The sequence below is a fragment of the Macaca mulatta genome, chromosome 12 (genome assembly GCF_049350105.2).
Source record: "Macaca mulatta isolate MMU2019108-1 chromosome 12, T2T-MMU8v2.0, whole genome shotgun sequence".
Lineage (NCBI taxonomy): Eukaryota > Metazoa > Chordata > Mammalia > Primates > Cercopithecidae > Macaca > Macaca mulatta.
Genome location: NC_133417.1, coordinates 42,257,145 through 42,283,403, shown reverse-complemented (window position 1 = coordinate 42,283,403; position 26,259 = coordinate 42,257,145).

Below are 26,259 nucleotides of genomic sequence, written 5' to 3'. Positions count from 1 at the left end.
TTACAGCTTTTCCCTAAAGAAGCCTTTCGCTAAGACTGTTCTTGTGGAATTGGCAAAGTGATATTTGGAAGCCCATGGAGGGCTATGGTGAAAAAGGAAATATCCTCAGATGAAATCTGGAAAGAAGCTTTCTGAGAAACTGCTCTGTGATATGTGACTTCCACTCACAGAGTTACATCTGTATTTCGTGGATCTCTTTGCTAGCCTTATTTCTATGGAATCTGAGAACAGATGTTTCAGATCCCTTGGAAACTATCAGGCCTTAGGAAATATCCTCCGGTAACAAAGAGAAAGAAGCTTTCTGAGAAACTTCTTTGTGTTGTCTATAATCATCTCACAGATTTACAGCTTTCCGCTAAACAAGCCTTTCGCTAATACAGTTCTTTTGGAATTGGCGAAATGATATTTGGAAGCCCTAAGAGGGCTATGGTGAAAAAGGAAATATCCTCATATGAAATCTGGAAAGAAGCTTTCTGAGAAACTGCTCTGTGATATGTGACTTCCACTCACAGAGTTACATCTGTATTTCGTTGATCTCTTTGCTAGCCTTATTTCTGTGGAATCTGAGAACACATATTTCGGATCCCTTTGAAGACTATAGGGTCAAAGGAAATATCCTCCGATAACAAAGAGAAAGAAGCTTTCTGAGAAAATTCTTTGTGTTCTGCGAAATCATCTCACAGAGTTACAGCTTTTCCCTCAAGAAGCCTTTCGCTAAGACTTTTCTTGTGGAATTGGCAAAGTGATATTTGGAAGCCCATAGAGGGCTATGGTGAAAAAGGAAATATCCTGAGATGAAATCTGGAAAGAAGCTTTCTGAGAAACGGCTCTGTGATATGTGACTTCCACTCACAGAGTTACATCTGTATTTCGTGGATCTCTTTGCTAGCCTTATTTCTGTGGAATCTGAGAACAGATATTTCGCATCCCTTGGAAGACTATAGGGTTAAAGGAAATATCCTCCGATAACAAAGAGTAAGAAGCTTTCTGAGAAACTTCTTTGTGTTCTATGAAATCATCTCACAGAGTTACAGCTTCCCCCTCAAGAAGCCTTTCGCTAAGATAGTTCTTGTGGAATTGGCAAAGTGATATTTGGAAGCCAATAGAGGGCTATGGTGAAAAAGGAAATATCCTCAGATGAAATCTGGAAAGAAGTTTTCTGAGAAACTGCTTAATGTTCTGTTAATTCATCTCACAGAGTTACATCTGTATTTCGTGGATCTCTTTGCTAGCCTTATTTCTGTGGAATCTGAGAACAGATATTTCGGATCCATTGGAAGACTACAGGGCCAAAGGAAATATCCTCCAATAACAAAGAGTAAGAAGCTTTCTGAGAAACTTCTTTGTGTTAGGTGAAATCATCTCACAGAGTTACAGCTTTCCCCTCAAGAAGCCTTTAGCTAAGACAATTCTTGTGGAATTGGGAAAGTGATATTTGGAAGCCCATAGAGGGCTATGATGAAAAAGGAAATATCCTCAGATGAAATCGGGAAAGAAGCTTTCTGAGAAACGGCTTAGAGTTCTGTTAATTCATGTCACAGAGTTACATCTGTATTTCGTGGTTCTCTTTGCTAGCCTTATTTCTGTGGAAGTTGAGAACGGATATTTCCGATCCATTTGAAGACTATAGGGCCAAAGGAAATATCCTCCGATAACAAAGAGAAAGAAGCTTTCTGAGAAACTTCTTTGTGTTCTGTGATATCATCTCACAGAGTTACAGCTTTCCCCTCAAGAAGCCTTCGCTAAGACAGTTCTTGTGGAATTGGCAAAGTGATATTTGGAAGCCCATAGAGGGCTATGGTGAAAAAGGAAATATCCTCAGATGAAATCTGGAGAGAAGCTTTCTGAGAAACTGCTTAGTGTTCTGTTAATTCATCTCACAGAGTTACATCTGTATTTCGTGGATCTCTTTGCTAGCCTTATTTCTGTGGAATCTGAGAAAAGAAATTTCGGATACCTTTTAGGACTATAGGGCCAGAGGAAATATCCTCCGATAACAAAGAGAAAGAAGCTTGCTGAGAAACTTTTTTGTGTTCTCTGAAATCATCTCACAGAGTTAAAGCTTTCCCCTCAAGAAGCCTTTCGCTAAGACAGTTCTTGTGGAATTGGCAAAGTGATATTTGCAAGCCCCTAGAGGGCTATGGTGAAAAAGGATATATCCTCAGATGAAATCTGGAAAGGAGCTTTCTGAGAAACTGCTCTGTGATATGTGACTTCCATTCACAGAGTCACATCTGTATTTCGTGGATCTCTTTGCTAGCCTTATTTCTGTGGAATCTGAGAACAGATCTTTCGGATCCCTTTGAAGACTATAGGGCCAAAGGAAGTAACCTTCCATAACAAAGATAAAGAAGCTTCCTGAGAACTCCTTGGTGTTCTGTGAAATCATCTCACAGAGTTACAGCTTTCCCCGCAAGAAGACTTTCGCTAAGACACTTCTTGTGGAATTGGTAAAGTCATATTTGGAAGCCCATAGAGGGCTATGGTGAAAAAGGAAATATCCTCCGATGAAATCTGGAAAGAAGCTTTCAGAGAAACTGCTCTGTGATATGTGATTTCCACACACAGAGTTACATCTCTATTTCGTCGATCTCTTTGCTAGCCTTATTTCTGTGGAATCTGAGAACTGATATTTCGGATCCCTTTGAAGACTATAGGGCCAAAGGAAATATTCTCCGATAACAAAGAAAAAGAAGCTTCCTGAGAAACTTCTTTGTGTTCTGTGATATCATCTCACAGAGTTACAGCTTTCCCCTCAAGACGCCTTCGCTAAGACAGTTCTTGTGGAATTGGCAAATTGATATTTGGAAACCCATAGAGGGCTATGGTGAAAAAGGAAATATCCTCAGATGAAATCTGGAAAGAAGCTTTCTGAGAAACTGCTTAGTGTTCTGTTAATTCATCTCAAAGAGTTACATCTGTATTTCGTGTATGACTTTGTAAGCCTTATTTCTGTGGAATCTGAGAACAGATATTTCGGAACTCTTTGAAAACTATAGGGCCCAAGGAAATATCCTCCGATAACAAAGAGAAAGAAGCTTTCTGAGAAACTTCTTTGTGTTCTGTGATATCACCTCACAGAGTTACAGCTTTCCCTTCAAGAAGCCTTCTCTAAGACAGTTCTTGTGGAATTGGCAAAGTGATATTTGGGAGCCCATAGAGGGCTATGGTGAAAAAGGAAATATCCTCAGATGAAATCTGGAAAGAAGTTTTTCTGAGAAACTGCTTAGTGTTCTGTTAATTCATCTCACAGAGTTACATCTGTATTTCGTGGATCTCTTTGCTAGCCTTATTTCTGTGGAATCTGAGAACAGATATTTCGGATCCCTTTGAAGACTATAGGGCCAACAAAAATATCCTCCCGTAACAAAGAGAAAGAAGCTTTCTGAGAAACTTCTTTGTGTTCTGTGAAATCATCTCACAGAGTTACAGCTTTCCCCTCAAGAAGGCTTTCGCTAAGACAGTTCTTGTGGAATTGGCAAAGTGATATTTGGAAGCCCATAGAGGGCTATGTTGAAAAAGGAAATATCCTCCGCTGAAATCTGGAAAGAAGCTATCTGAGAAACTGCTGTGTGATATGTGACTTCCACTCACAGAGTCACATTTGTATTTCGTGGATATCTTTGCTAGCCTTATTTCTGTGGAAGCTGAGAACAGATATTTCGGATCCCATTGAAGACTATAGGGCCAAAGGAACTATCCTCCGATAACAAAGAGAAAGAAGCTTTGTGAGAAACTTCTTTGTGTTCTGTGAAATCATCTCACAGAGTTACAGCTTTCCCCTCAAGAAGCCTTTCGCTAAGGCAGTTCTTGTGGAATTGGCAAAGTGTTATTGGAAGCCCATAGAGGGCTAAGGTGAAAAAGGAAATATCCTCAGATGAAATCTGGAAAAAAGCTTTCAGAGAAACTGCTTAGTGTTCTTTTAATGCATACCACAGAGTTACATCTGTATTTCGTGGATCTCTTTGCTGGACTTATTTCTGTGGAATCTGAGAAAAGACATTTCGGATACCTTTTAGGACTATAGGGCCAAAGGAAATATCCTCCCATAACAAAGAGAAAGAAGCTTTCTGAGAAACTTCTTTGTGTTCTGTGAAATCATCTCACAGAGTTACAGCTTTCCCCTCAAGAAGCCTTTCACTACGACAGTTCTTGTGGAATTGGCAAAGTGATATTTGGAAGCCCTTAGAGGGTTATCTTGAAAAAGGAAATATTCTCCGATGAAATTTCGAAAGAAGCTTTCTGAGAAACTGCTCTGTGATATGTGACTTCCACTCACAGAGTTATATCTGTATTGCGTGGATCTCTTTGCTAGCCTTATATCAGTGGAATCTGATAACAGATATTTCGGATCCCTTTGAAGACTACAGGGCCAAAGGAAATATCCTCCGATAACAAAGAGAAAGAAGCTTTCTGAGAAACTTCTTTGTGTTCTGTGAAATCATCTCACAGAGTTACCAGTTCCCCTCTAGAAGCCTTTCGCTAAGACAGTTCTCGTGGAATTGGCAAAGTGATTGTTGGAAGCCCATAGAGGGCTATGGTGAAAAAGGAAATATCCTCAGATGAAATCTGGAAAGAAGCTTTCTGATAAACTGCTTAGTGTTCTGTTAATTCATTTCACCGAGTTACATCTGTATTTCGTGGATCTCTTTGCTAGCCTTCTTTCTGTGGAAACTTAGAACAGATATTTCGGATCCCGTTGAAGACTATGGGGCCAAAGGGAATATCATCCGATAACAAAGACAAAGAAGATTTCTGAGAAACTTCTTTGTGTTCTGTGAAATTATCTCACAGAGTTGCAGCTACCCCATCAAGAAGCCTTTCGCTAAGACAGTTCTTGTGGAATTGGCAAAGTGATATTTGGAAGCCCATAGAGGGCAATGGTGAAAAAGGAAATATCCTCAGATGAAATCTGGAAAGAAGCTTTCTGAGAAGCTGCTCTGCGATATGTGACTTCCACTCACAGAGTCACATCTGTATTTCGTGGATCTCTTTCCTGGCCTTATTTCTGTGGAATCTGAGAACAGATATTTCAGATCCCTTTGAAGACTATAGGGCCAAAGGAAATATCCTCCGATAACAAAGGGAAAGAAGCTTCCTGAGAAACTTCTTTGCGTTCTGTGAAATCATCTCACAGAGTTACCACTTTCCCCTCCAGAAGCCTTTCGCTAAGACAGTTCTTGTGGAATTGGCAAAGTCATATTTGGAAGCCCATACAGGGTATGGTGAAAAAGGAAATATCCTCAGATGAAATCTGGAAAGAAGCTTTCTGATAAACTGCTCTGTGATATGTGACTTCCACTCACAGAGTTACATCTGTATTTCGTGGATCTCTTTGCTAGCCTTATTTCTGTGGAATCTGAGAACAGATTTTTCGGATCCCTTTGAAGACTATAGGGCCAAAGGAAATATCCTCCGATAACAAAGAGAAAGAAGCTTTCTGAGAAACTTCTTTGTGTTCTGTGAAATCATCTCACAGAGTTACAGCTTTCCCCTCAAGAAGCCTTTTGCTAAGACAGTTCTTGTGGAATTGGCAAAGTGATATTTTAGAGCCAACAGAGGGCTATGGTGAAAAAGGAAATATCCTCAGGTGAAATGTGGAAAGAAGCTTTCTGAGAAACTGATCTGGTATATGTGACTTCCTCTCACAGAGTTACATCTGTATTTCGTTTATCTCTTTGCTAGCATTATTTCTGTGGAAGCTGAAAACAGATATTTCGGATCCCTTTGAAGACTATAGGGCAAAAGATAATATCCTCCGATAACAAAGGAAAGAAGCTTTCTGAGAAACTTCTTTGTGTTCTGTGAAATCATCTCACCAAGTTACAGCTTTCTCCTCAAGAAGCCTTTCGCTAAGACAGTTCTTGTGGAATTCGCAAAGTGATATTTGGAAGCCCATAGAAGGCTATGGTGAAAAGGGAAATATCCTCAGATGAAATCTGGAAAGAAGTTTTTCTGAGAAACTGCTTAGTGTTCTGTTAATTCATCTCACAGAGTTACATCTGTATTTCGTGGATCTCTTTGCTAGCCTTATTTCTGTGGAAAGTTAGAACAGATACTTCGGATCCCTTTGAAGACTATGGGGCCAAAGGGAATATCCTCCGATAACAAAGAGAAAGAAGATTTCTGAGAAACTTCTTTGTGTTCTGTGAAATAATATCACAGAGTTGCAGCTTCCCCATCAAGAAGCCTTTCGCTAAGACAGTTCTTGTGGAATTGGCAAAGTGATATCTGGAAGCCCATAGAGGGCAATGGTGAAAAAGGAAATATCATCAGATGAAATCTGGAAAAAAGCTTTCTGAGAAGCTGCTCTGTGATATGTGACTTCCACTCACAGAGTCACAGCTGTATTTCTGGATCTCTTTGCTGGCCTTATTTCTCTGGAATCTGAGAACAGAAATTTCAGATCCATTTGAAGTCTATAGGGCCAAAGGAAATATCGTCCGATAACGAAGAGAAAGAAGCTTTCTGAGAAACTTCTTTGTGTTCTGTGAAATCATCTTACAGAGTCACAGCTTTCCCCTCAAGAAGCCTTTCGCTAAGACAGTTCTTGTGGAATTGGCAAAGTGATATTTGGAAGCCCATAGAGGTCTCTGCTGAAAAAGGAAATATCCTCAGATGAAATCTGGAAAGAAGCTTTCTGAGAAACTGCTCTGTGATATGTGACTTCCACTCACAGAGTCACATCTGTATTGTGTGGATCTCTTTGCTAGCCTTATTTCTGTGGAATCTGAGAACAGATATTTCGGATCCGTTTGAAGGCTACAGGGCCAAAGGAAATATCCTCCAATAACAAAGAGAAAGAATCTTTCTGAGAAACTTCTTTGTGTTCTGTGAAATCATCTCTCAGAGTTACAGCTTTCCCCTCAAGAATCCTTTCGCTAAGACAGTTCTTGTGGAATTGGCAAAGTGATATTTGGAAGCCCATAGAGGGCTGTGGTGAAAAAGGAAATATCCTCCGATGAAATCAGGAAAGAAGCTTTCTGAGAAACTGCTCTGCGATAAGTGACTTCTACTCACAGAGTTACATCTGTATTTCGTCGATCTCTTTGCTAGCCTTATTTCTGTGGAATCTGAGAACGGATATTTCGGATCCCATTGAAGACTATAGGGCCAAAGGAAATATCCTCTGATAACAAAGAGAAAGAAGCTTTCTGAGACTTCTTAGTGTTCTGTGAAATCATCTCATAGAGTTACAGCATTCCCCTCAAGAAGCCTTTCGCTAAGACAGTTCTTGTGGAATTGGCAAAGGGATATTTGAAAGCCCATAGAGGGCTATGTAGAAAAAGCAAATATTCTCAAATGAAATCTGGAAAGAAGCTTCCTGAGAAACTGCTCTGTGTTCTGTTAATTCATCTCACAGAGTCACATCTGTATTTCGTGGATCACTTTGCTAGCATTATTTCTGTGGAATCTCAGAACAGATATTTCGGATCACTTTGAAGACTATAGGGCCAAAGGAAATACCCTCCGATAACAAAGAGAAAGAAGCTTTCTGAGAAACTTCTTGGTGTTCTGTGAAATCATCTCACAGAGTTACAGCTTTCCCCTCAAGAAGACTTTCGTTAAGACAGTTCCTGTGGAATTAGCAAAGTGATATTTGGAACCCCTACACGTCTATGGTGAAAAAGGAAATATCCTCCGATGAAATCTGGAAAGAAGCTTTCTGAGAAACTGCTCTGTCATATGTGACTTCCACTCACAGAGTCACATCTGTATTTCGTCGATCTCTTTGCTAGCATTATTTCTGTGGAATCTGAGAACAGATATTTCGGATCCCTTTGAAGATTATAGGGCCAAAGGAAATATCCTCCGATAACAAAGAGAAAGAAGCTTTCTGAGAAACTTCTTTGTGTTCTGTGAAATCATCTCACAGAGTTACAGCTTTCGCCTCAGGAAGCCTTTCGCTAAGGCAGTTCTTGTGGAATTGGCAAAGTGATATTTGGAAGCCCATGGAGGGCTAGGGCGAAAAAGGAAATATCCTCAGATGAAATCTGGAAAGAAGCTTTCAGAGAAACTGCTCTGTGATATGTGACTTCCACTCACAGAGTTACATCTGTATTTCGTGGATCTCTTTGCTGGCCTTATTTCTGTGGAATCTGAGAACAGATATTTCGGATCCCTTTAAAGACTACAGGGCCAAAGGAAATACCCTCTGATAACAAAGAGAAAGAAGCTTTCTGAGAAACTTCTTTTTGTTCTGTGAAATCATCTCACGGAGTTACAGCTTTTCCCTCAAGAAGCCTTTCGCTAAGACAGTTCTTGTGGAATTGGCAAAGTGATATTTGGAAGCCCATAGAGGGCTATGGTGAAAAATGAAACATCCTACGATGAAATCAGGAAAGAAGCTTTCTGAGAAACAGCTTTTGTTCTGTTAATTCATCTCACAGAGTCATATCTGTATTTAGTGGATCTCTTTGCTAGCATTGTTTCTGTGGAATCTGAGAACAGATATTTCGGATCCCTTTGAAGACTATAGGGCCAAAGGAAATACCCTCCGATAACAAAGAGAAAGAAGCTTTCTGAGAAACTTCTTTGTGTTCTGTGAAATCATCTCACAGAGTTACAGCTTTCCCCTCAAGAAGCCTTTCGTTAAGACAGTTCTTGTGGAATTGGCAAAGTGATATTTGGAACCCCTAGACGTCTATGGTGAAAAAGGAAATATCCTCCGATGAAATTTGGAAAGAAGCTTTCTGAGAAACTGCTCTGTGATATGTGACTTCCACTCAAAGAGTCACATCTGTATTTCGTGTATATCTTTGCTAGAATTATTTCTGTGGAATCTGAGAACAGATATTTCAGATCCATTTGAAGACTACAGGGCCAAAGGAAATATTCTCCGATAACAAAGAGAAAGAATCTTTCTGAGAAACTTCTTTGTGTTCTGTGAAATCATCTCACAGAGTTACAGCTTTCGCCTCTAGAAGCCTTTCGCTAAGACAGTTCTTATGGAATTGGGAAAGTGATATTTGGAAGCCCATAGAGGGCTATGTTAAAAAGGAAATATCCTCAGATTAAATCTGGAAAGAAGCTTTCTGAGAAACTACTTAGTGTCCTGTTAATGCATCTCACAGAGTTACAACTGTATTTCGTGGATCTCTTTGCTAGCCTTATTTCTGTGGAAACTTAGAACAGATATTTCGGATCCCTTTGAAGACTATGGGGCCAAAGGGAATATCCTCCGATAACAAAGAGAAAGAAGATTTCTGAGAAACTTTTTTGTGTTCTGGGAAATCATCTCCCAGAGTTACAGCTTATCCCTCAAGAAGTCTTTACCTAAGACAGTTCTTGTGGAATTGGCAAAGTGATATTTGGAATCCCCTAGAGGGCTATGGTGAAAAAGGAAATATCCTCAGATGAAATCTGGAAAGAAGCTTTCTGAGAAACTGCTCTGTGTTATGTGTCTTCCACTCACAGATTTACATCTGTATTTCGTGGATCTCTTTGCTAGCCTTATTTCTGTGGAATCTGAGAACAGATATTTCGGATCCCTTTGAAGACTATAGGGCCAAAGGAAATATCCTCCGATAACAAAGAGAAAGAAGTTTTCTGAGAAAATTCTTTGTGTTCTGTGAAATCATCTCACAGAGTTACAGCTTCCCCTCAAGAAGCCTTTCGCAAAGACAGTTCTTGTGGAATTGGCAAAGTGATATTTGGAAGCCCATAGAGGGCTTTGGTGAAAAAGGAAATATCCTCAGATGAAATCTGGAAAGAAGCTTTCTGACAAACTGCTCTGTGTTATGTGACTTCCACTCACAGAGTTACGTCTGTATTTCGTGGATCTCTTTCCTAGCCGTATTTCTGTATAATCTGAGAACAGATATTTCGGATCCCTTTGAAGAATATAGGGCCAAAGGAAATATCCTCCGATAACAAAGAGAAAGAACCTTTCTGAGAAACTTCTTTGTGTTCTGTGAAATCATCTCACAGAGTTACAGCTTTCCCCTCAAGAAGCCTTTCACTAAAACAGTTCTTGTGGAATTGGCAAAGTTATATTTGGAAGCCCAAAGAGGGCTATGGTGAAAAAGGAAGTATCCTCACCTGAAAACTGGAAAGAAGTTTTCTGAGAAACTGGTCTGTGATATGTGATTTCCACTAACAGAGTTACATCAGTATTTCGTGGATCTCTTGCTAGCCTTATTTCTGTTGAATCTGAGAACAGATATTTCAGATCCATTTGAAGACTATAGGGCCAAAGGAAATATCGTCCGATAACAAAGAGAAAGAAGCTTTCTGAGACTTCTTAGTGTTCGGTGAAATCATCTCACAGAGTTACAGCAATCCCCTCAAGAAGGCTTTCGCTAAGACAGTTCTTGTGGAATTGGCAAAGTGATATTTGGAAGCCCATAGAGGGCTATGTTAAAAAGGAAATATCCTCAGATGAAATCTGGAAAGAAGCTTTCTGAGAGACTGCTTTGTGTTCTGTTAATTCATCCCACAGAGTCACATCTGTATTTCGTGGATCTCTTTGCTACCCTTATTTCTGTGGAATCTCAGAACAGATATTTCGGATCCCTTTGAAGACTATAGGGCCAAAGGAAATACCCTCCGATAACAAAGAGAAAGAAGGTTTCTGAGAAACTTTTTTGTGTTCTGGGAAATCATCTCCAGAGTTACAGCTTTTCCCTCAAGAAGTCTTTACCTAAGACAGTTCTTGTGGAATTGGCAAAGTGATATTTGGAAGCCCCTAGAGGGCTATTGTGAAAAAGGAAATATCCTCAGATGAAATCTGGAAAGAAGCTTTCTGAGAAACTGCTCTGTGTTATGTGACTTCCACTCACAGAGTTACATCTGTATTTCGTGGATCTCTTTGCTAGCCTTATTTCTGTGGATTCTGAGAACAGATATTTCGGATCCCTTTGAAGACTATAGGGCCAAAGGAAATATCCTCCGATAACAAAGAGAAAGAAGTTTTCTGAGAAAATTCTTTGTGTTCTGTGAAATCATCTCACAGAGTTACAGCTTTCCCCTCAAGAAGCCTTTCGCTAAGACAGTTCTTGTGGAATTGGCAAAGTGATATTTGGAAGCCCATAGAGGGCTGTGGTGAAAAAGGAAATATCCTCAGATGAAATCTGGAAAGACGATTTCTGAGAAACTGCTTAGTGTTCTGTTAATTCTTCTCACAGTGTTACTTCTGTATTTCGTGGATCTCTTTGCTAGCCTTTCTTCTGTGGAATCTGAGAACAGATATTTCGGATCCCTTTGAAGACTATAGGGCCAAAGGAAATATCCTCCGATAACGAAGGGAAAGAAGCTTTCTGAGAAACTTCCTTGTGTTCGGTGAAATCATCTCACAGAATTACAGCTTTCCCCTCAATAAGCCTTTCGCTAAGACAGTTCTTGTGGAATTGGCAAAGGGATATTTGGAAGCCCATAGAGGGCTATGGTGAAAAAGGAAATATCCTCCGATGAAATCTGGAAAGAAGCTGTCTGAGAAACTGCTTAGTGTTCTGTTAATTCATCTCACAGAGTTACATCTGTATTTCGTGGATTTCTTTGCTAGCCTTATTTTTGTGGAATCTGAGAACAGATATTTCGGATCCCGTTGAAGACTATAGGGTCAAAGGAAATATCCTCCGATAACGAAGAGAAAGAAGCTTTCTGAGAAACTTCTTTGTGTTCTGTGAAATCATCTCACAGAGTTACAGCTTTCCCCTCAAAAAGCATTTCGCTAAGACAGTTCTTGTGGAATTGGCAAAGTGACATTTGGAAGCCCATAGAGGGCTGTGGTGAAAAAGGAAATATCCTCAGATGAAATCTGGAAAGAAGCTTTCTGAGAAACTGCTTAGTGTTCTGTTAATTCTTCTCACAGTGTTACTTCTGTATTTCGTGGATCTCTTTGCTAGCCTTTCTTCTGTGGAATCTGAGGACAGATATTTCGGATCCCTTTGAAGACCATAGGGCCAAAGAAATCTCCTCCGATAACGAAGGGAAAGAAGCTTTCTGAGAAACTTCTTTGTGTTCGGTGAAATCATCTCACAGAATTACAGCTTTCCTATCAAGAAGCCTTTCGCTAAGACAGTTCTTGTGGAATTGGCAAAGGGATATTTGGAAGCCCATAGAGGGCTATGGTGAAAAAGGAAATATCCTCCGATGAAATCTGGAAAGAAGCTGTCTGAGAAACTGCTTAGTGTTCTGTTAATTCATCTCACAGAGTTACATATGTATTTCGTGGATTTCTTTGCAGGCCTTATTTTTGTGGAATCTGAGAACAGATATTTCGGATCCCTTTGAAGACTATTGGGCCAAAGGAAATATCCTCCGATAACGAAGAGAAAGAAGCTTTCTGAGAAACTTCTTTGTGTTCTGTGAAATCATCTCACAGAGTTACAGCTTTCCCCTCAAGAAGCCTTTCGCTAAGACAGTTCTTGTGGAATCGGCAAAGTGATATTTGGAAGTCCATGGAGGGCTATGGTGAAAAAGGAAATATCCTCCGATGAAATCTGGAAAGAAGCTTTCTGAGAAACTGCTCTGTGATATGTGACTTCCACTCACAGAGTTACATCTGTACTTCCTGGATCTCTTTGCTAGCCTTATTTCTGTGGAATCTGAGAACAGATATTTCTGATCACTTTGAAGAGTATACGGCCAAAGGAAATATCCTCCGATAACAAAGAGAAAGAAGCTTTCTGTGAAACTTCTTTGTATTCTGTGAAATCATCTCAGAGAGTTACAGCTTTCTCCTCAAGAAGCCTTTCGCTAAGACAGTTCTTGTGGAATTGGCAAAGTGATATTTGGAAGCCCCTAGAGGGCTATGGTGAAAAAGGAAATATCCTCAGATGAAATCTGGAAAGAAGCTTTCTGAGAAACTGCTCTGTGATACGTGACTTCCACTCACAGAGTAACATCTGTATTTCGTGGATCTCTTTCCTAGCCGTATTTCTGTATGATCTGAGAACAGATATTTCGGATCCCTTTGAAGAATATAGGGCCAAAGGAAATATCCTCCGATAACAAAGAGAAAGAAGCTTTCCGAGAAACGTCTTTGTGTTCTGTGAAATCATCTCACAGAGTTACAGCTTTCCCCGCAAGAAGCCTTTCACTAAAACAGTTCTTGTGGAATTGGCAAAGAGATATTTGGAAGCCCAAAGAGGGCTATGGTGAAAAAGGAAATATCCTCACCTGAAAACTGGAAAGAAGCTTTCTGAGAAAATTGTCTGTGATATGTGATTTCCACTAACAGAGTTACATCTGTATTTCGTGGATCTCTTGCTAGCCTTATTTCTGTGGAATCTGAGAACAGATATTTCAGATCCATTTGAAGACTATAGGGCCAAAGGAAATATCGTCCGATAACAAAGAGAAAGAAGCTTTCTGAGACTTAGTGTTCTGTGAAATCATCTCACAGAGTTACAGCTTTCGCCTCTAGAAGCCTTTCGCTAAGACAGTTCTTGTGGAATTGGCAAAGTGATATTTGGAAGCCCATAGAGGGCTATGTTAAAAACGAAATATCCTCAGATGAAATCTGGAAAGAAGCTTTCTGAGAAACTGCTTAGTGTTCTGTTAATGCATCTCACAGAGTTACATCTGTATTTCGTGCATCTCTTTGCTAGCCTTATTTCTGTGGAATCTGAGATCAGATATTTCGGATCACTTTGAAAGCTACAGGGCCAAGGAAATATCCTCCGATAACAAAGAGAAAGAATCTTTCTGAGAAACTTCGTTGTGTTCTGTGAAATCATCTCACAGAGTTACAGCTTTCCCCTCAAGAAGCCTTTCGCTAAGACAGTTCTTTTGGAATTGGCAAAGTGATATTTGGAAGCCCATAGAGGGCTATGGTGAAAAAGGAAATATACTCCGATGAAATCAGGAAAGAAGCTTTCTGAGAAACTGCTCTGTGATAAGTGACTTCCACTCACAGAGTTACATCTGTATTTCGTGGATCTCTTTGCTAGCCTTATTTCTGTGGAATCTGAGAACAGATATTTCGGATCCCTTTGAAGACTATAGGGCCAAAGGAAATATCCTCCCATAACAAAGTGAAAGAAGCTTTCTGAGAAACTTCTTTGTGTTCTGTGAAATCATCTCACAGAGTTACAGCTTTCCCATCAAGAAGCCTTTCTTTAAGACAGTTCTTGTGGAATTGTCAAAGAGATATTTGGAAGCCCATAGAGGGCTATATTGAAAAAGGAAATATCTTCAGATGAAATCTGGAAAGAAGCTTTCTGAGAAACTGCTCTGTGATATGTGACTTCCACTCACAGAGTTACATCTGTACTTCGTGGATCTCTTTGCTAGCCTTATTTCTGTGGAATCTGAGAACAGATATTTCAGATTCCTTTGAAGACTATAGGGCCAAAGAAAATATCCTCCGATAAAAAAGAGAAAGAAGCTTTCTGAGAAACTTCTTTGTGTTCTGTGAAATCATCAAACAGAGTTACAGCTTTCCCCTGAAGAAGCCTTTCGCTAAGACAGTTCTTGTGGAATTGGCAAAGTGATATTTGGAAGCCCATGGACGGCTATGGTGAAAAAGGAAACATCCTCCGATGAAATCTGGAAAGAAGCTTTCTGAGAAAATGCTTTGTGATATGTGATTTCCACTCACCGTGTTACATCTGTATGTCGTGGATGATTTTGCTAACCTTATTTCTGTGGAATCTGAGAACAGATATTTCGGATCCCTTTGAAGAATGTAGGGCCAAAGGAAATATGGTCCGATGACAAAGAGAAAGAAGCTTTCTGAGAAACTTTTTTGTGTTCTGGGAAATCATCTCCCAGAGTTACAGCTTTTCCCTCAAGAAGTCTTTACCTAAGACAGTTCTTGTGGAATTGGCAAAGTGATATTTGGAAGCCCATGGACGGCTATGGTGAAAAAGGAAACATCCTCCGATGAAATCTGGAAAGAAGCTTTCTGAGAAAATGCTTTGTGATATGTGATTTCCACTCACCGTGTTACATCTGTATGTCGTGGATGATTTTGCTAACCTTATTTCTGTGGAATCTGAGAACAGATATTTCGGATCCCTTTGAAGAATGTAGGGCCAAAGGAAATATGGTCCGATGACAAAGAGAAAGAAGCTTTCTGAGAAACTTTTTTGTGTTCTGGGAAATCATCTCCCAGAGTTACAGCTTTTCCCTCAAGAAGTCTTTACCTAAGACAGTTCTTGTGGAATTGGCAATGTGATATTTGGAAGCCCCTAGAGGGCTATGGTGAAAAACGAAATATCCTCAGATGAAATCTGGAAAGAAGCTTTCTGAGAAACTGCTCTGTGTTATGTGACTTCCACTCACAGACTTACATCTGTATTTCGTGGATCTCTTTGCTAGCCTTATTTCTGTGGAATCTGAGAACAGATATTTCGGATCCCTTTGAAGACTATAGGGCCAAAGGAAATATCCTCCGATAACAAAGAGAAAGAAGCTTTCTGAGAAAATTCTTTGTGTTCTGTGAAATCATCTCACAGAGTTACAGCTTTCCCCTCAAGAAGCCATTCGCTAAGAGAGTTCTTGTGGAATTGGCAAAGTGATATTTGGAAGCCCACAGAGGGCTATGGTGAAAAAGGAAATATCCTCCGATGAAATCTGGAAAGAAGCTTTCTGAGAAACTGCTCTGTGTTATGTGACTTCCACTCACAGAGTCATATCTGTATTTCTTGGATCTCTTTGCTAGCCTTATTTCTGTGGAATCTGAGAACAGATATTTCGGATCACTTTGAACACTATAGGGCCAAAGGAAATATCCTAAGATAACAAAGAGAAAGAAGCTTTCTGAGAAACTTCTTTGTGTTCTGTGAAATCATCTCACAGAGTTACAGCTTTCCCCTCAAGAAGCCTTTCGCTAAGACAGTTCTTGTGGAATTGGCAAAGTGATATTCGGAAGCCCATAGAGGGCTAAGGTTAAAAAAGAAATATGCTCAGATGAAATCGGGAAAGAAGCTTTCTGAGAAACGGCTTAGAGTTCTGTTAATTCATGTCACAGAGTTACATCTGTATTTAGTGGTTCTCTTTGCTACCCTTATTTCTGTGGAACCTGAGAACAGATATTTCGTATCCCTTTGTAGACTCTAGGGCCAAAGGAAATATCCTCCGATAAAAAAGAGAAAGAGGCTTTCTGAGAAACTTCTTTGTGTTCTGTGAAATCATCTCACAGAGTTACAGCTATCCCCTCAAGAAGCCATTCGCTAAGACAGTTCTTGTGGAATTGGCAAAGTGATATTCGGAAGCCCATAGAGGGCTACGGTGAAAAAGGAAATATCCTCAGATGAAATCTGGAAAGAAGCTTTCTGAGAAACTGCTTAGTGTTCTCTTAATTTACCTCACAGAGTTACATCTGTATTTCCTGGATCTCTTTTCTGGCCTTATTTCTGTGGAATCAGAGAACAGATATTTCGGATCCCTTTGAAGACTATGGGGCCAAAGGAAATATCATCCGAAACAAAGAGAAAGAAGCTTTCTGAGAAACTTCTTTGTTTTCTCTTAAATCATCTCACAGAGTTACAGCCTTCCCCTCAAGAAAACTTTCGCTAAGACAGTTCTTGTGTAATTGGCAAAGTGATATTTGGAAGCCCATAGAGGGCTATGGTGAAAAAGGAAATATCCTCCGATGAAATCTGGAAAGAAGCTTTCTGAGAAACTGCTCTGTGATATGTGACTTCCACTCTCAGAGTCACATCTCTATTTCGTGGATCTCTTTGCTAGCCTTATTTCTGTGGAAGCTAAGAACAGATATTTCGGATCCCTTTGAAGACTATAGGGCTAAAGGAAATATCCTCCAATAACAAAGAGAAAGAAGCTTTCTGAGAAACTTCTTTGTGTTCTGTGAAATCATCTCACAGAATTACAGCTTTCCCCTCAAGAAGCCTTTCGCTAAGACAGTACTTGTGGAATTGGCAAAGTGATATTTGGAAGCCCATAGAGGGCTATGGTGAAAAAGGAAATATCCTCAGATGAAATCTGGAAAGAAGCTGTCTGAGAAACTGCTTAGTGTTCTGTTAATTCATCTCACAGAGTTACAGCTTTCCCCTCAAGAAGCCTTTCGCTAAGACAGTTCTTGTGGAATTGGCAAAGTGATATTTAGAAGCCCATAGAGGGCTGTGGTGAAAAAGCAAATATCCTCCGATGAAATCTGGAAAGAAGCTTTCTGAGAAACTGCTCTGTGATATGTGACTTCCACTCACAGAGTTACATCTGTATTTCCTGGATCTCTTTGCTGGCCTTATTTCTGTGGAATCTGAGAACAGATATTTCTGACCACTTTGAAGAGTATACGGCCAAAGGAAATATCCTCTGATAACAAAGAGAAAGAAGCTTTCTGTGAAACTTCATTGTGTACTGTGAAATCATCTCAGAGAGTTACAGCTTTCTCCTCAAGAAGCCTTTCCTAAGACAGTCTTGTGGAATTGGCAAAGTGATATTTGGACGCCCCTAGAGGGCTATGGTGAAAAAGGAAATATCCTCAGATGAAATCTGGAAAGAAGCTTTCTGAGAAACTGCTCTGTGATACGTGACATCAACTCACAGAGTTACATCTGTATTTCGTGAATCTCTTTCCTATCCGTATTTTTGTATAATCTGAGAACAGATATTTCGGATCCGTTTGAAGACTATAGGGCCAAAGGAAATATCCTCCGATAACAAAGAGAAAGAAGCTTTCTGAGAAACGTCTTTGTGTTCTGTGAAATCATCTCAAAGAGTTACAGCTTTCCACTAAAGAAGCCTTTCATTAAAACAGATCTTGTGGAATTGGCAAAGTGATATTTGGAAGCCCAAAGAGGGCTATGGTGAAAAAGGAAATATCCTCACATGAAAACTGGAAAGAAGCTTTCTGAGAAACTGGTCTGTGATATGTGATTTCCACTAACAGAGTTACATCTGTATTTCGTGGATCTCTTGCTAGCCTTATTTCTGTGGAATCTGAGAACAGATATTTCGGATCACTTTGAACACTATAGGGCCAAAGGAAATATCCTCCGATAACAAAGAGAAAGAAGCTTTCTGAGAAACTTCTTTGTGTTCTGTGAAATCATCTCACAGAGTTACAGCTTTCCCCTCAAGAAGCCTTTCGCTAAGACAGTTCTTGTGGAATTGGCAAAGTGATATTTGGAAGCCCATAGAGGGCTAAGGTTAAAAAAGAAATATCCTCAGATGAAATCGGGAAAGAAGCTTTCTGAGAAACGGCTTAGAGTTCTGTTAATTCATGTCACAGAGTTACATCTGTATTTAGTGGTTCTCTTTGCTACCCTTATTTCTGTGGAAGCTGAGATCAGATATTTCGTATCCCTTTGTAGACTCTAGGGCCAAAGGAAATATCCTCCGATAAAAAAGAGAAAGAGGCTTTCTGAGAAACTTCTTTGTGTCCTGTGAAATCATCTCACAGAGTTACAGCTATCCCCTCAAGAAGCCATTCGCTAAGACAGTTCTTGTGGAATTGGCAAAGTGATATTCGGAAGCCCATAGAGGGCTGTGGTGAAAAATGAAATATCCTCAGATGAAATCTGGAAAGAAGCTTTCTGAGAAACTGCTTAGTGTTCTCTTAATTTACCTCACAGAGTTACATCTGTATTTCCTGGATCTCTTTTCTGGCCTTATTTCTGTGGAATCAGAGAACAGATATTTCGGATCCCTTTGAAGACTATGGGGCCAAAGGAAATATCATCCGAAACAAAGAGAAAGAAGCTTTCTGAGAAACTTTTTGTTTTCTCTTAAATCATCTCACAGAGTTACAGCCTTCCCCTCAAGAAAACTTTCGCTAAGACAGTTCTTGTGTAATTGGCAAAGTGATATTTGGAAGCCCATAGAGGGCTATGGTGAAAAAGGAAATATCCTCCGATGAAATCTGGAAAGAAGCTTTCTGAGAAACTGCTCTGTGATATGTGAATTCCACTCACAGAGTTACATCTGTATTTCGTGGATCTCTTTGCTAGCCTTATTTCTGTGGAATCAGAGAACAGATATTTCGGATCCCTTTGAAGACTATAGGGCCAAAGGAAATACCCTCCGATAACAAAGAGAAAGAAGCTTTCTGAGAAACTTCTTTGTGTTCTGTGAAATCATCTCACAGAGTTACAGCTTTCCCCTCAAGAAGCCTTTCGTTAAGACAGTTCTTGTGGAATTGGCAAAGTGATATTTGGAACCCCTAGACGTCTATGGTGAAAAAGGAAATATCCTCCGATGAAATTTGGAAAGAAGCTTTCTGAGAAACTGCTCTGTGATATGTGACTTCCACTCAAAGAGTCACATCTGTATTTCGTGTATATCTTTGCTAGAATTATTTCTGTGGAATCTGAGAACAGATATTTCAGATCCATTTGAAGACTACAGGGCCAAAGGAAATATTCTCCGATAACAAAGAGAAAGAATCTTTCTGAGAAACTTCTTTGTGTTCTGTGAAATCATCTCACAGAGTTACAGCTTTCGCCTCTAGAAGCCTTTCGCTAAGACAGTTCTTATGGAATTGGGAAAGTGATATTTGGAAGCCCATAGAGGGCTATGTTAAAAAGGAAATATCCTCAGATTAAATCTGGAAAGAAGCTTTCTGAGAAACTACTTAGTGTTCTGTTAATGCATCTCACAGAGTTACAACTGTATTTCGTGGATCTCTTTGCTAGCCTTATTTCTGTGGAAACTTAGAACAGATATTTCGGATCCCTTTGAAGACTATGGGGCCAAAGGGAATATCCTCCGATAACAAAGAGAAAGAAGATTTCTGAGAAACTTTTTTGTGTTCTGGGAAATCATCTCCCAGAGTTACAGCTTATCCCTCAAGAAGTCTTTACCTAAGACAGTTCTTGTGGAATTGGCAAAGTGATATTTGGAATCCCCTAGAGGGCTATGGTGAAAAAGGAAATATCCTCAGATGAAATCTGGAAAGAAGCTTTCTGAGAAACTGCTCTGTGTTATGTGTCTTCCACTCACAGATTTACATCTGTATTTCGTGGATCTCTTTGCTAGCCTTATTTCTGTGGAATCTGAGAACAGATATTTCGGATCCCTTTGAAGATTATAGGGCCAAAGGAAATATCCTCCGATAACAAAGAGAAAGAAGTTTTCTGAGAAAATTCTTTGTGTTCTGTGAAATCATCTCACAGAGTTACAGCTTCCCCTCAAGAAGCCTTTCGCAAAGACAGTTCTTGTGGAATTGGCAAAGTGATATTTGGAAGCCCATAGAGGGCTTTGGTGAAAAAGGAAATATCCTCAGATGAAATCTGGAAAGAAGCTTTCTGACAAACTGCTCTGTGTTATGTGACTTCCACTCACAGAGTTACGTCTGTATTTCGTGGATCTCTTTCCTAGCCGTATTTCTGTATAATCTGAGAACAGATATTTCGGATCCCTTTGAAGAATATAGGGCCAAAGGAAATATCCTCCGATAACAAAGAGAAAGAACCTTTCTGAGAAACTTCTTTGTGTTCTGTGAAATCATCTCACAGAGTTACAGCTTTCCCCTCAAGAAGCCTTTCACTAAAACAGTTCTTGTGGAATTGGCAAAGTTATATTTGGAAGCCCAAAGAGGGCTATGGTGAAAAAGGAAGTATCCTCACCTGAAAACTGGAAAGAAGTTTTCTGAGAAACTGGTCTGTGATATGTGATTTCCACTAACAGAGTTACATCAGTATTTCGTGGATCTCTTGCTAGCCTTATTTCTGTTGAATCTGAGAACAGATATTTCAGATCCATTTGAAGACTATAGGGCCAAAGGAAATATCGTCCGATAACAAAGAGAAAGAAGCTTTCTGAGACTTCTTAGTGTTCGGTGAAATCATCTCACAGAGTTACAGCAATCCCCTCAAGAAGGCTTTCGCTAAGACAGTTCTTGTGGAATTGGCAAAGTGATATTTGGAAGCCCATAGAGGGCTATGTTAAAAAGGAAATATCCTCAGATGAAATCTGGAAAGAAGCTTTCTGAGAGACTGCTTTGTGTTCTGTTAATTCATCCCACAGAGTCACATCTGTATTTCGTGGATCTCTTTGCTACCCTTATTTCTGTGGAATCTCAGAACAGATATTTCGGATCCCTTTGAAGACTATAGGGCCAAAGGAAATACCCTCCGATAACAAAGAGAAAGAAGGTTTCTGAGAAACTTTTTTGTGTTCTGGGAAATCATCTCCAGAGTTACAGCTTTTCCCTCAAGAAGTCTTTACCTAAGACAGTTCTTGTGGAATTGGCAAAGTGATATTTGGAAGCCCCTAGAGGGCTATTGTGAAAAAGGAAATATCCTCAGATGAAATCTGGAAAGAAGCTTTCTGAGAAACTGCTCTGTGTTATGTGACTTCCACTCACAGAGTTACATCTGTATTTCGTGGATCTCTTTGCTAGCCTTATTTCTGTGGATTCTGAGAACAGATATTTCGGATCCCTTTGAAGACTATAGGGCCAAAGGAAATATCCTCCGATAACAAAGAGAAAGAAGTTTTCTGAGAAAATTCTTTGTGTTCTGTGAAATCATCTCACAGAGTTACAGCTTTCCCCTCAAGAAGCCTTTCGCTAAGACAGTTCTTGTGGAATTGGCAAAGTGATATTTGGAAGCCCATAGAGGGCTGTGGTGAAAAAGGAAATATCCTCAGATGAAATCTGGAAAGACGATTTCTGAGAAACTGCTTAGTGTTCTGTTAATTCTTCTCACAGTGTTACTTCTGTATTTCGTGGATCTCTTTGCTAGCCTTTCTTCTGTGGAATCTGAGAACAGATATTTCGGATCCCTTTGAAGACTATAGGGCCAAAGGAAATATCCTCCGATAACGAAGGGAAAGAAGCTTTCTGAGAAACTTCCTTGTGTTCGGTGAAATCATCTCACAGAATTACAGCTTTCCCCTCAATAAGCCTTTCGCTAAGACAGTTCTTGTGGAATTGGCAAAGGGATATTTGGAAGCCCATAGAGGGCTATGGTGAAAAAGGAAATATCCTCCGATGAAATCTGGAAAGAAGCTGTCTGAGAAACTGCTTAGTGTTCTGTTAATTCATCTCACAGAGTTACATCTGTATTTCGTGGATTTCTTTGCTAGCCTTATTTTTGTGGAATCTGAGAACAGATATTTCGGATCCCGTTGAAGACTATAGGGTCAAAGGAAATATCCTCCGATAACGAAGAGAAAGAAGCTTTCTGAGAAACTTCTTTGTGTTCTGTGAAATCATCTCACAGAGTTACAGCTTTCCCCTCAAAAAGCATTTCGCTAAGACAGTTCTTGTGGAATTGGCAAAGTGACATTTGGAAGCCCATAGAGGGCTGTGGTGAAAAAGGAAATATCCTCAGATGAAATCTGGAAAGAAGCTTTCTGAGAAACTGCTTAGTGTTCTGTTAATTCTTCTCACAGTGTTACTTCTGTATTTCGTGGATCTCTTTGCTAGCCTTTCTTCTGTGGAATCTGAGGACAGATATTTCGGATCCCTTTGAAGACCATAGGGCCAAAGAAATCTCCTCCGATAACGAAGGGAAAGAAGCTTTCTGAGAAACTTCTTTGTGTTCGGTGAAATCATCTCACAGAATTACAGCTTTCCTATCAAGAAGCCTTTCGCTAAGACAGTTCTTGTGGAATTGGCAAAGGGATATTTGGAAGCCCATAGAGGGCTATGGTGAAAAAGGAAATATCCTCCGATGAAATCTGGAAAGAAGCTGTCTGAGAAACTGCTTAGTGTTCTGTTAATTCATCTCACAGAGTTACATCTGTATTTCGTGGATTTCTTTGCAGGCCTTATTTTTGTGGAATCTGAGAACAGATATTTCGGATCCCTTTGAAGACTATTGGGCCAAAGGAAATATCCTCCGATAACGAAGAGAAAGAAGCTTTCTGAGAAACTTCTTTGTGTTCTGTGAAATCATCTCACAGAGTTACAGCTTTCCCCTCAAGAAGCCTTTCGCTAAGACAGTTCTTGTGGAATCGGCAAAGTGATATTTGGAAGTCCATGGAGGGCTATGGTGAAAAAGGAAATATCCTCCGATGAAATCTGGAAAGAAGCTTTCTGAGAAACTGCTCTGTGATATGTGACTTCCACTCACAGAGTTACATCTGTACTTCCTGGATCTCTTTGCTAGCCTTATTTCTGTGGAATCTGAGAACAGATATTTCTGATCACTTTGAAGAGTATACGGCCAAAGGAAATATCCTCCGATAACAAAGAGAAAGAAGCTTTCTGTGAAACTTCTTTGTATTCTGTGAAATCATCTCAGAGAGTTACAGCTTTCTCCTCAAGAAGCCTTTCGCTAAGACAGTTCTTGTGGAATTGGCAAAGTGATATTTGGAAGCCCCTAGAGGGCTATGGTGAAAAAGGAAATATCCTCAGATGAAATCTGGAAAGAAGCTTTCTGAGAAACTGCTCTGTGATACGTGACTTCCACTCACAGAGTAACATCTGTATTTCGTGGATCTCTTTCCTAGCCGTATTTCTGTATGATCTGAGAACAGATATTTCGGATCCCTTTGAAGAATATAGGGCCAAAGGAAATATCCTCCGATAACAAAGAGAAAGAAGCTTTCCGAGAAACGTCTTTGTGTTCTGTGAAATCATCTCACAGAGTTACAGCTTTCCCCGCAAGAAGCCTTTCACTAAAACAGTTCTTGTGGAATTGGCAAAGAGATATTTGGAAGCCCAAAGAGGGCTATGGTGAAAAAGGAAATATCCTCACCTGAAAACTGGAAAGAAGCTTTCTGAGAAAATTGTCTGTGATATGTGATTTCCACTAACAGAGTTACATCTGTATTTCGTGGATCTCTTGCTAGCCTTATTTCTGTGGAATCTGAGAACAGATATTTCAGATCCATTTGAAGACTATAGGGCCAAAGGAAATATCGTCCGATAACAAAGAGAAAGAAGCTTTCTGAGACTTAGTGTTCTGTGAAATCATCTCACAGAGTTACAGCTTTCGCCTCTAGAAGCCTTTCGCTAAGACAGTTCTTGTGGAATTGGCAAAGTGATATTTGGAAGCCCATAGAGGGCTATGTTAAAAACGAAATATCCTCAGATGAAATCTGGAAAGAAGCTTTCTGAGAAACTGCTTAGTGTTCTGTTAATGCATCTCACAGAGTTACATCTGTATTTCGTGCATCTCTTTGCTAGCCTTATTTCTGTGGAATCTGAGATCAGATATTTCGGATCACTTTGAAAGCTACAGGGCCAAGGAAATATCCTCCGATAACAAAGAGAAAGAATCTTTCTGAGAAACTTCGTTGTGTTCTGTGAAATCATCTCACAGAGTTACAGCTTTCCCCTCAAGAAGCCTTTCGCTAAGACAGTTCTTTTGGAATTGGCAAAGTGATATTTGGAAGCCCATAGAGGGCTATGGTGAAAAAGGAAATATACTCCGATGAAATCAGGAAAGAAGCTTTCTGAGAAACTGCTCTGTGATAAGTGACTTCCACTCACAGAGTTACATCTGTATTTCGTGGATCTCTTTGCTAGCCTTATTTCTGTGGAATCTGAGAACAGATATTTCGGATCCCTTTGAAGACTATAGGGCCAAAGGAAATATCCTCCCATAACAAAGTGAAAGAAGCTTTCTGAGAAACTTCTTTGTGTTCTGTGAAATCATCTCACAGAGTTACAGCTTTCCCATCAAGAAGCCTTTCTTTAAGACAGTTCTTGTGGAATTGTCAAAGAGATATTTGGAAGCCCATAGAGGGCTATATTGAAAAAGGAAATATCTTCAGATGAAATCTGGAAAGAAGCTTTCTGAGAAACTGCTCTGTGATATGTGACTTCCACTCACAGAGTTACATCTGTACTTCGTGGATCTCTTTGCTAGCCTTATTTCTGTGGAATCTGAGAACAGATATTTCAGATTCCTTTGAAGACTATAGGGCCAAAGAAAATATCCTCCGATAAAAAAGAGAAAGAAGCTTTCTGAGAAACTTCTTTGTGTTCTGTGAAATCATCAAACAGAGTTACAGCTTTCCCCTGAAGAAGCCTTTCGCTAAGACAGTTCTTGTGGAATTGGCAAAGTGATATTTGGAAGCCCATGGACGGCTATGGTGAAAAAGGAAACATCCTCCGATGAAATCTGGAAAGAAGCTTTCTGAGAAAATGCTTTGTGATATGTGATTTCCACTCACCGTGTTACATCTGTATGTCGTGGATGATTTTGCTAACCTTATTTCTGTGGAATCTGAGAACAGATATTTCGGATCCCTTTGAAGAATGTAGGGCCAAAGTAAATATGGTCCGATGACAAAGAGAAAGAAGCTTTCTGAGAAACTTTTTTGTGTTCTGGGAAATCATCTCCCAGAGTTACAGCTTTTCCCTCAAGAAGTCTTTACCTAAGACAGTTCTTGTGGAATTGGCAATGTGATATTTGGAAGCCCCTAGAGGGCTATGGTGAAAAACGAAATATCCTCAGATGAAATCTGGAAAGAAGCTTTCTGAGAAACTGCTCTGTGTTATGTGACTTCCACTCACAGACTTACATCTGTATTTCGTGGATCTCTTTGCTAGCCTTATTTCTGTGGAATCTGAGAACAGATATTTCGGATCCCTTTGAAGACTATAGGGCCAAAGGAAATATCCTCCGATAACAAAGAGAAAGAAGCTTTCTGAGAAAATTCTTTGTGTTCTGTGAAATCATCTCACAGAGTTACAGCTTTCCCCTCAAGAAGCCATTCGCTAAGAGAGTTCTTGTGGAATTGGCAAAGTGATATTTGGAAGCCCACAGAGGGCTATGGTGAAAAAGGAAATATCCTCCGATGAAATCTGGAAAGAAGCTTTCTGAGAAACTGCTCTGTGTTATGTGACTTCCACTCACAGAGTCATATCTGTATTTCTTGGATCTCTTTGCTAGCCTTATTTCTGTGGAATCTGAGAACAGATATTTCGGATCACTTTGAACACTATAGGGCCAAAGGAAATATCCTAAGATAACAAAGAGAAAGAAGCTTTCTGAGAAACTTCTTTGTGTTCTGTGAAATCATCTCACAGAGTTACAGCTTTCCCCTCAAGAAGCCTTTCGCTAAGACAGTTCTTGTGGAATTGGCAAAGTGATATTCGGAAGCCCATAGAGGGCTAAGGTTAAAAAAGAAATATGCTCAGATGAAATCGGGAAAGAAGCTTTCTGAGAAACGGCTTAGAGTTCTGTTAATTCATGTCACAGAGTTACATCTGTATTTAGTGGTTCTCTTTGCTACCCTTATTTCTGTGGAACCTGAGAACAGATATTTCGTATCCCTTTGTAGACTCTAGGGCCAAAGGAAATATCCTCCGATAAAAAAGAGAAAGAGGCTTTCTGAGAAACTTCTTTGTGTTCTGTGAAATCATCTCACAGAGTTACAGCTATCCCCTCAAGAAGCCATTCGCTAAGACAGTTCTTGTGGAATTGGCAAAGTGATATTCGGAAG